We start from the raw sequence: 10,228 nt of genomic DNA, 5'->3' as shown, positions 1-10,228 counted from the left end.
GGGGGCGCCGGTAGCATCAGCGGGGTCTTCCCTGCTAAAATATTGGCGTCTGCAGGTGCCACCTGCGCTGGAGGGTTTGCCACCAACAGCTTTGCCTTCATCTCATCTTGGGTACGCTTCCTGTTCTCATCGGCCTCTGCCATTGTCGTGTCGTGCTCATCTTCTGCTTCAGAGTAGAACTCTGTTGTTGCTCCTCTCCCAGCAGTTTGTCCCGTCCTTCCTGCACCTCTTCCACGACCTCCACGAACACCTCTTCCCCCATTGGGATTCTGCCCCGGTATCGGTCCAGCACCTCCGAACCACCCCGCGCGCAGTTCTTTAAACACTAAAGCAGATTTGGCATGGATGCCGTCACCGTGCTCTTTGTACTGATGTCCCAAGTGGCCGCATACCGCGCACCAGTCCGGTAACCTCTCATATTTAACCTTGAAGATCTGCCGCTTCCCCTCATGAACCAGACTGACAGCATTCTTAAGAGGCTTGTGTACATCAATGCGGATTCTCACTCTGTAGAAATTACCCTCGAAATCTTGTGACTTAGGTTCAGCATATATATATTCTCCCACCTTCCTTGCAAGGGGTTTGATGAGAGGGTAGAAGCCATTAGGTAGATCATGTATCTGCAGCCATATTTCCAGGGAATCAAGCTTGACCAGCGACGGCTTTGTGAACCCGTCATATTCAGCAAGAATCACCGCATTGCCTTTGTAGTTCCAGGGCACCTCATCCATTGCTCTCTCCCAGTCGCCTAAGCATGCAAATTGCAGAGTGTAGAGGTTCTCCTCGAGGGGTCGAAACTGCACTGGTTGGGCGAGATCCCATGCTGTCCTCATTGTCTTGAAGAAACCATATTGAATGTATTTCTTTTCCGTATGGACTCGCGCTATGGCCATCCATCGAGTTGCCGTCGGCGGCAGCGGATCTTCCTTCTCCACCACCACATCATCCATGTCCTCTTCTTGGAGTCCCAATTCACTCATCAGCGCCTCCAGGTTCGTCGCAGCGTTGGAGCTCGACGCCTCAGATGCCATCTTCTTTCCCTGACCCGAAAAGAAAATCGATCGGGTACTTTGTGTGCTGGTTCTATGGGGCCTTAGCATGACGACTTTCGGACTGTCTAGTACAATAAGGTTTGCCCGACTCCGGTAAGGGAGAGGCGATGACGGTGGCGCGTCTTGGGCTCGTTCCAGTGCTTGTTGTCGTCGCTAGATGGTCCATGACCATGGTGGTAATTTTTATTACTTCTGTTGTTCTTTGTATTGCCATGATTAAAGATGAATAGGTTGAAAGTTTCTAAAAAAAATTACTATTACTCAAAAAAATTACTACTATTATAATTAAAGATGAATAGATTGAAAGTTTCTCGGAAAAAAATTACTACTACTCGCACAATTGGTTATCTTCTTAAGACAAGCTTTGCCAAAACCAATTGCGATGCGTATACGCCGAAGCGCCAGTCCAGGGTTCCACTCTCGTCGAGGCCTCGAGCATGGCGAACATTCTGTTTCCATTCTCGCGCGATCTTCGCTCCAGGCGTGGGGACCAGCGACATCACGTTCAGGGCGGCTGATCCGAGAGATCACCGGCATCGCCGGGCGCGGCCTCGGAACCAGGCGATTGGCCTCGTATTCCAAGGAAGAAGGACAGACGTCTTCGATTCGATCAGGCGTCGCCATGATTCCGACGGAGACGACAGCCGTCGTTCGCGCTCTGATCGAACGCAACGCAACGATGGAAGGAAGGGAAGCAAGCCATGAAGAGCCAGAAGAAAGGGCCGACGTCGTCGATCAAATTTTCTGTGGGTTTCTAACCAAGTTGCGGTCGATATTACACTAATCTAGTAGGAACAGAGGTTGCTCCGGGAAGAACGGCCGGGCGCGCCATTGGTGGAGCCTTTTGCATGTGGTACCATGTTGAATGCAGATCCTAAATTCCCTCTCAAAAAAAATGCAAATCCTAAATTGTGCGCATATGCACAGTCCCGCCAAAATGTGTTGGGATCCAAGACCGAAGCGAGTTATAAAAGTGCGGAGAGACGTCGAAGAAATGCTAATGGTGGTCGACCACCATGGCGAACGTTTTCAAAATACAAATTTTCATATCGTGTTTTTTTTAAAAAAAATTCACACGTGGCATACACAAAAAAGACAAATACATATTTTCAAAATGGGCCGACTTATTTTGTGGTTGGCCCGGAATTTTTTTGTTTGTACAGCCAATAAATCATGATTTTTTTTCAAACGAATTTTCACACGTTCGTGAGGAACACACATAAGTTTCCATGGAGAAAAAAAATAAAATTTTTTTCAAAACTTTTAAATGGGCTCTTTGAATTTTTGAAAAAAGAACAACCTTCATCCTGGTCATCCACCAAAAGCCCACGCTTGGAAATATGTATAGTTCTGATTTTATGGTTGCAGCACCCGTCGAACATATCTTGCATTTTCTTGACAGATGGTGGATTGAAATAAAGCATCAAAGGATATAAAAATATAAATAGCACAAACCTAGCATGCACACAATCAATATCAACGCACATGCCAACTGAAAAAAGTCACACCAACACCTACCAAAGTAAAACAAGATCGTAGCTATAGCATGGTGGAGTAAAACGAAAACAACTCCTAAGCGATCAAAACAATGATCAACAATTTACAACATCAATCATATCTGCACCAACCATCTCATGATTTTACTGGAATACGAGAAAGATCCGCACACACACACACACACACACACACACACACACACACACATAACCAATAAAGGTCAAACCCCAGGGTTTCCCCGTAGAGCTCCAGATTGATGCTTGAGATGCACCACCAAATCAAAGTCATCATGTGTTGTCGCCACCACTCCTCAATCCCAACAGCTACATGCATAGCATGGTCTCAAGTTGAGATGCTACACGAGGAAGACCATGCTCACACAAACAGGCAATCAAACTATGACAAGAGTCGTCGCCACCAACAACTCAGAACAACGAAGGCCGTCATTGCACATTGCAACAGAGATTAAGAAGGAAGGTCATCGACCCCGACAAATCCCATGTCGGGCACTCCAATAGCCCCGCACCATCCTCATGCTTTGTCGTCCTCGTCCATGGTGGCAGAATTAGTAAAAAAAAAAACTCCTCGCTGTTGTCGGTTCTAAAGATTCAAGATCCCCGGTCACATCTCGGCAATCACCTAGCAACGCAAGACCATGCCGTCACCTGCGTGACCGAGCAGAGATCTACATATCAGGATTCAACAGGTTGACATTGCCACTCGCACACCTACAGATGCAGTGACGGATCCAGTGGAGGTGTCGTGGAGGCACCCCAAAAAAATGCAAATCTTTTTATCTAGTACTAGTTTGTCCAATTTGATGTGTATTATAGGATTAAAAATGCTAAACTGACATTATTTTATGGTTATACATGACATTTTTTATTGTGAGTGTAAGGTTGGCACCCCATGGGTCAAGGTCTAGGTCCGTCACTATAGATGGGGTCGTGAACACCGGCGTCTCACCACCAAAGACCGCCGATCCAGTCCAAAATACATTGTGGCCATAGCACATCCATGCTCTTTGCGTTAAGCCGCGTACCATACATCGCACCTCCGGAGAAACGCCACCAAATGCCGGATCAGCCTCGGTCCATGTTTTTCCAAGGTGCAGTCGCAACAGCCACGAGTATTATGTCGGCGAGAAACACCGTACAACCTCACCGTCCTTGCATCACCAAACAAACCTTCTCGTCCGCTGGATCTCGCCAAGCCGCCATGTGCGTTTCTGCAGCGGCCCATTTTTTTTGAAAAGGGGGACTTTCCGGCCTCTGCATCAGAATGATGCATACAGCCATCTTATTAATCAAATAAAGCAATGCCAATATGGTTTCAAGGTCTCCAAAAGTAATAAAAAAACAAATAAAGCTCACATAGAGCCAAAAAGGGCTAGAAACACCAACTAGCCATGAAAAGACGCCACAACCGGCTGGCTAAAACTAGATAGGTAAACTAAATGGCTATCCTATTACATGACCGCCATCCAAACCGGTTGAAGATATCCCGAGCTACCATCTCCCAGCGGAAAGATCCAGTAACCAAATGCTCCCTCGCCTCCGTCAGGGTGAGTAGCGACCACGAACGGATCAGTGCCGTAGTTCAGAATATAACCTGCAAAAAATGGATACATGATATTCTGTTAAAAACCAAATCATTTCTGCAAGTCCAGATAGTCCACAGCAAAGCGCAAATTCCAACCCGAATGTGTCTCGCTAATTCAGGCTCAATTCCATTAAGCCATGTCCCAAATAACGCGTTAACATAATTCAGTGGATTGATATTAAAAGCAATGTGGACCGTCTGCCAAAGCACTTTGGCCAACGAGCAATCAAAAAAGAGGTGTTTGATTGTCTTATCCCGATCACAGAAACTACACCTAGTAGGTCCTGTCCAATTACGCTTTATCAAGTTGTCCTTGGTTAAAATAACTTGTTTATGGACAAACCACATAAACACTTTTATTTTCAAAGGAACTTTGACATCCCAAACATGCTTGGAGGTAGGAATGGAGTTCGAATTAATAACATCAATATACATTGATTTAACAGTGAATACTCCAGACTTAGTCAATTTTCAGCGTAATTCACCGGGTTGTTGAGAAAGCTAGACCTCCATCAGTCTCCTAACTAGACGGAGCCATTTTTCCCAACGATTGCCCGCTAGCGTCCGCCGGAACTGAATATTAAGGGGGATAGATTGAAATACCGATGCGACGAACACCTCACGTCGTTGAACAATACGGTACAAAGACGGATATTGGATAGCCAAGGGTGTCTCGCCGAGCCAAGTATCCTCCCAGAAACGTGTACTAGTGCCGTTTCCAATAACAAACTTCATCCTATTAAACAAAGATTGTTTGACTTTCATCAGACATTTCCAGAAAGGTGAATCGGTCGGCCTGACTGTAACCTGGGACAAAGTTTTTATCTGGCGGTACTTGCTGCGAAGGATTTGAGCCCACATGGCATCATTCTCCGTTGAGAGCTTCCACAGCCACTTGCTAAGAAGGCATCTGTTCTTAACTTCTAGATTCTCAATACCGAGACCCCCTTGGTCTTTCGGTCTACAGATGATATCCCATTTAGCAAGCCGATATTTTCTTTTAAGCTCACCACCCTGCCAAAAGAAACGCGATCGATAAAAGTCCAGTCTCTTCCTAACACCTACTGGGACCTCAAAGAACGATAGGAGAAACATAGGCATACTCGTGAGCACCGAATTTATCAGGATTAATCGGCCTTCGTATGACATGAGCTTACCCTTCCAGCAACTCAGTTTCTTCTCAAATCGGTCCTCGATGCACTTCCACTCTCTGTTTGTCAGCCTACGATGGTGGATTGGAATACCTAGGTAAGAGAAGGGTAACTCTCCCAATTCGCACCCAAACAATTGCATGTAAGCCTCATGTTCGTCTTTGGCTCTACCAAAACAGAACAGCTCGCTCTTATGAAAGTTAATCTTTTACCCGGTCAATTGTTCAAATAGGCATAACACAAGCTTCATATTTCTCGCCTTGGCCAAGTCATGCTTCATAAAGATAATTGTATCATCAGCGCACTGAAGGATGGATACACCTCCATCAACAAGATGAGGTACCAATCCACCTACTTGACCATTTTCCTTAGCCCTTCCTATCAAAATTGCTAACATATCCACCACAATGTTAAACAAGATAGGGGACATCGGATCTCCTTGTCTTAGGCCTTTATGTGTCTGGAAGTAATGACCTATGTGATCATTAACTTTAATTCCCACACTACCTTTTTGCGTAAATGATTCAACCTGTCGGCGCCAGGCTTCATCAAAACCTTTCATACGCAATGACTGTTGGAGGAATGGCCATTTGACCTTATCGTATGCTTTCTCGAAATCCACCTTAAAAATTACTCCATCTAATTTTTTGGAATGGATTTCATGGAGCGTTTCATGCAGGACGACCACCCCTTCAAGGATATTTCTGTCCGGCATGAAAGCAGTTTGGGACTGTTGCACCATAGAATGCACAATCTGTGTGAGCCTATTAGTCCCGACCTTGGTGAAATTTTGAAACTAACATTGAGGAGGCAGATCGGCCTGAATTGCCTAATTCTCACAACATCCGTTTTCTTAGGAAGCAGTGTGATAGTTCCAAAATTCAAGTGAAATAAGTGAAGCTGCCCAGAGAACAGATCATGGAACATAGGTAGAAAATCCCCCTTAATAATGTGCCAGCACTTTTTATAGAACTCGGCCAGGAACCATCCGGTCCGGGAGCCTTATTGTTTTTCATCTGTGCAATAGCATCAAACACCTCCTTCTCTGAGAACGGGGCAACCGGAATATCATTTTCGAGGGACACACAATTATCCTCTGGAGGTCCAAATAACTGCTTATAATACTCGGTAATATATGTTTTTAGGTTACCGTGTCCTAAAATAGTGCCCTCATCTTGTTCAAATTGAAAGATACGCTTCTTTCTGTGCTTACCATTAGCTATCAAATGAAAGAACTGAGTATTCGCGTCCCCTTGGACCACTTTGCGGACTTTAGCACGCAAAGCCCACTTCAATTCTTCTTCGCGGAGCAGTTCTTTCAACCTCTTCTCCGCCTCAGTTTTAACCTGAAGCTCAGCTGGCAGTAAAATCGTGGATTCGGCCTTTATGTCCAGGGCCTGTATAAGAGAAAGGAGTCTATCCTTTTCAATCTTATACACACCACTGAGGTGCTTAGCCCAACCCCGTAAGAAACTTCTCAAATGCCTAATCTTATTCTGCCAACGCTCGATCGCAGTCGTGCCTCCTGCACCTCTATCCCATTCCCTGGCAATCAAGTCCAAGAACCCCTCGCGTTTGAACCATGACATCTCGAAAGAAAAGGTGTTCTTGTTACCCACGTGGTTCGGCTCCCCTGAGTCCATGAACAAGGGTGTGTAATCAGATATTCCCCTCGAGAGAGCTTGCACCGTAACCAGAGGGAACTTTTGTTCCCACTCCACGCTCGCGAGAACTCGATCAAGTTTTTCATAAGTTGGGTTTGGCAGAGCATTGGCCCAGGTAAACTTTCTACCAGAAAGCTCTATCCCCCTCAGATCCAAGCTTTCAATAATAGTATTGAACATAAACGACCATCTGCTGTCAAAGTTATCACTGTTCTTCTCCTCTCTCCTCCTAATGATATTGAAATCACCTCTAACTAAAATTGGAAGCTGTTCTGACCCACAGATTCGAACAAGGTCCGCCAGAAACTCCGGCTTAAGCTCGGGCTGTGCGGCACCATAAACCGCCACCAAAGCCCAGTCGAAACCATCTATCTTAGACCTGACTCGAAACTTCACCGCGAAGTCGTCCATCACTACACTTCGGGCTTCAAGCGAATCGCATCTCACACCAAGTAAGATACCACTCGATCTTCCTTGCGGAGGGAGGCAATGCCAATTGAAATCAATACCACCCACAAGAGAAGAAAGAAACGGGGGCGCAAAGTTTTCTCTACCAGTCTCCGATAGAGCAATGAAATCTAACTGCTGCTCTAAAGGTGCCTCAGCAAGGAACCTTCTTTTAGCCAAGTCCTTCAGACCTCTGCTATTCCAAAAGATTCCTCTCATATTTCATCATGGAATTTTTTAGTGATTCGAATCCTAGCACTCCTACGAACTGCGGAATCGGGACAGATCTTCCGTTTCCACTTACGCTTTGGTTTACTAGGCTCTGACGCTCGGTCCTCATAACCGGGTTCACTTATACTACCAGCATCATTCTCTAGGGGTACATCATCGTCCTCAGACTCATTATTGGGGGGTGCTAGATCCGCAGACAGATTATCGAGCACTCTAACCCCTAACGCATCAACCTCATCATCATTCTTTGGTTTAACCGCTGCAAGATTACGAATAGTTTCTAAGGCACGTTCCGCCTCCAAATCTAACAGATCATTCACCGAATTGGTAATCTCACTATCCGTAGCACCTAGTGAAACTCCTAATTGGTTTGCATTATTTATAATCTCCTCATTAGAAAAATGCAATAAAGAATTAGATATGTTGACGGGCATACCAGAAGATAATGCAGCCTCCTGAAGCTTGGCCGCCCTCATAGCGCACCGCTGCTGCATATCATCCACCTCCGAGAGCTCGTGGATGCGAGCACTCATCCGTCTCCCCGTCGAGACAGGGTCCGGGATCCTGCCAAAAGCGACAACCTCCTCCCTAGTAAAGCCTGGCGCTGAGTCCCTCAGAGGGTAAACCGAGGTTACCAAAGAAGGCGGCTATGGGCTCCCAAGCCCCTCAGACAGGTGCCCCACGCTGCGGTCCACGGCCACGGGTACGAACGGAGAGGGGATGACGGGGGCCGCCTGCCCGCGCCCTCCTCCCGCCCCACCCGCCGGCGCAGACGGAAGAGCCGTCGGCAATGGAGAGACGGTCCTCCTGACCGCCGGGGAAGAAGGAGGAGCCAGGGCCTCCTGCCCCAGCCCCCCCGCCCCCAATGCAGCTGCTGGCGCGGGTGTCGCCGCCACCACCGGAGTGGCAGGAGCCGAGGCCGCCTGCCTCGGGCTCCCTCCCCCGGCGCTGGCCGACCCCAACGTGACCGACGTCACCGGCGTCGGGATATGGAGGGGAGACGTCAAGGCCTCCTGCCCCGAACCCCCTCCCCCAACACTAGCTCACAAGCAGCAATCTGCACCGGAGCCTAGACCACAAGAGGAGGAAGGGAAAGAGAAGCAACCTCCGGCTCCCCCACCCCAACTCCATCCAGAGTCCTCGCCGATGAGGACCTGACCAAGCGTCCAGGCACAGAACCGCCAGCCCCCTCAAACTCCAACAGAGGAAGCGTGCGCTCAAACATATCATCAGAGTCTACCCGGTCACTCCAAAGTCTGGGAGGCGCTGATGCTGGCTCAAAGGACCCGAACCACAACGAAGTCATAGGCACCGATGGCGATGCTGCCGGCTCAACCCCGGTCCCATCCCCGGGCAACTGAGCATCTGGGCGAGAGCTGTTAGACCCCTCTCGTGTGGACTCATCAGTCTGTGCCCCATTGGCTCCCGCACTGCCGTCACCCTCGTGCATATCAACATCATTCCCATTAACCGCATCAGCAAACAGCTCAGTGTCCTCAAACTCAATCTCGAGCGGGAACACCTCTCCCCTATAAGTCCAGTTGACCACATCAGGCACGAACTCAATATCCAGAATACTGACTAAAAGCCGGGCCACCCCATGAGCCCGGGTAAAAGCCATATCAACTCTCTCCGTCTTCCCAACCATCATACCCAAACTGGCCACAACTCGAACATCCTGCAAAGGCTTAGACGGAGCCCTACAAACCGCAACCAGACCTGCGTAAGCGGCTTTCCCTTAGGCTCCACCTTCTTCCACTCGTGAAACTCCAGAATGCACAAAGTGCCAGGAACTCTACACAAACCAAAGCTCAACAACCGCTGCAAGTCATCCACCATGGGGAAATCAACCTTAAAAACATTTTCCTCGAGAACAACCAGCTCCCACCGAAAGTCTCCCGGAGCCAGCTCCTGAAGCCTCCGCACGATCTGAGCCTCAGTCACCTCTCCCTGGGTAGCTTTTACAACCCCGGTGGTCCAGCTCGGGGTCTTCTCCGGAATCTCTCGCGCAGCCGGTGATTCAAAGAACATAAGCTCAGCATAGTAGACTCCATACATAATCAACGACGGAGCCTGGTCACGCAAGAACGGGCACTCCCCCGAGGCATGTGCCGGCTTGCCACACGACTCACACAGCTCGGCCACGCACTCAGCAATGAAGTGGCCCTTCTCCCCACAACGGTAGCAAAGCATCTTTTCGTTCTTGCGCGCATACTTGGACACCCTCTCAGCATCTGACCTGTCTGTAACCTCGGCCACAGTCCCAGTCTCAGGAACCTCAACACTGGCCAAGGCAGTCACCACCTCCATCGCCTGGGAAGGAAGATCAGTGGACACGTGGTCGGCCTCCAGTGCTGACGCCGCGTGCTCAGCAACTGCCTTAGGTGGAGGCGGTCGGCGAAACCTCCCATGGCCCCCTCCCCGACCACCACGATGGCCCCGAAAGCCTCCTCTCTGACGGTAGTCCGGGCCTGAGGCTCCCTCAACAAATCCGCCTGGAGGGCCGAGAAACGATCTCTCAGCAGACCCATCACTCTACCAGGCATAGCCACGACCTCCTCCCATGGACGAGGAACCACGGTGC

Source organism: Triticum dicoccoides, chromosome 6A (genome assembly GCF_002162155.2).
Source record: "Triticum dicoccoides isolate Atlit2015 ecotype Zavitan chromosome 6A, WEW_v2.0, whole genome shotgun sequence".
Taxonomy (NCBI): Eukaryota; Viridiplantae; Streptophyta; class Magnoliopsida; order Poales; family Poaceae; genus Triticum; species Triticum dicoccoides.
The sequence above is the reverse complement of the archived record's forward strand: the minus strand, read 5'-3'. Positions refer to the sequence as shown.